The sequence below is a fragment of the Galeopterus variegatus genome, unplaced genomic scaffold, assembly GCF_000696425.1.
Source record: "Galeopterus variegatus unplaced genomic scaffold, G_variegatus-3.0.2 Scaffold1104, whole genome shotgun sequence".
Lineage (NCBI taxonomy): Eukaryota > Metazoa > Chordata > Mammalia > Dermoptera > Cynocephalidae > Galeopterus > Galeopterus variegatus.
Window position 1 is genome coordinate 1 of NW_007727215.1, and position 413 is coordinate 413.

The window sequence follows — 413 nt, forward strand, 5'->3', positions numbered from 1 at the left end:
GGTGGAGAGACGATCTGGGTGGGTTCCTCTTCCCTGCCCTCCCGACGCTGGCTGGGGGCTCCCCATGCTACCAGCCCCGTCAGAGATCCGCGGGGAGAGTGGGATTGTAGGCCGGTCAACAGGCCCCGGGGTGCCACACGTCGAGGTAAGCAAATGGCACGTCTCAGTGAGGAGCCGCGCCAAGGAGAGATGGCTGGCCTGCCTGCTCTAAGCCAGCCGTCTCCGCCCCCACGTGAGAAAATGGAGGCAGCTCTGTTGTGGGCGCCTGGCCTGGTGTGGTAGGCGGGAGCCAGGCGGGCGGGGAGCAGTCGGGCTTCGCCCCGCAAGTGGGGCTGGGCTGGGGGTGACTCACAGAGCTCGCAGAGTTGGGCTGGTCCGGCCCAACTCCGTTTCTGTGTCATCTCTGCTGACGT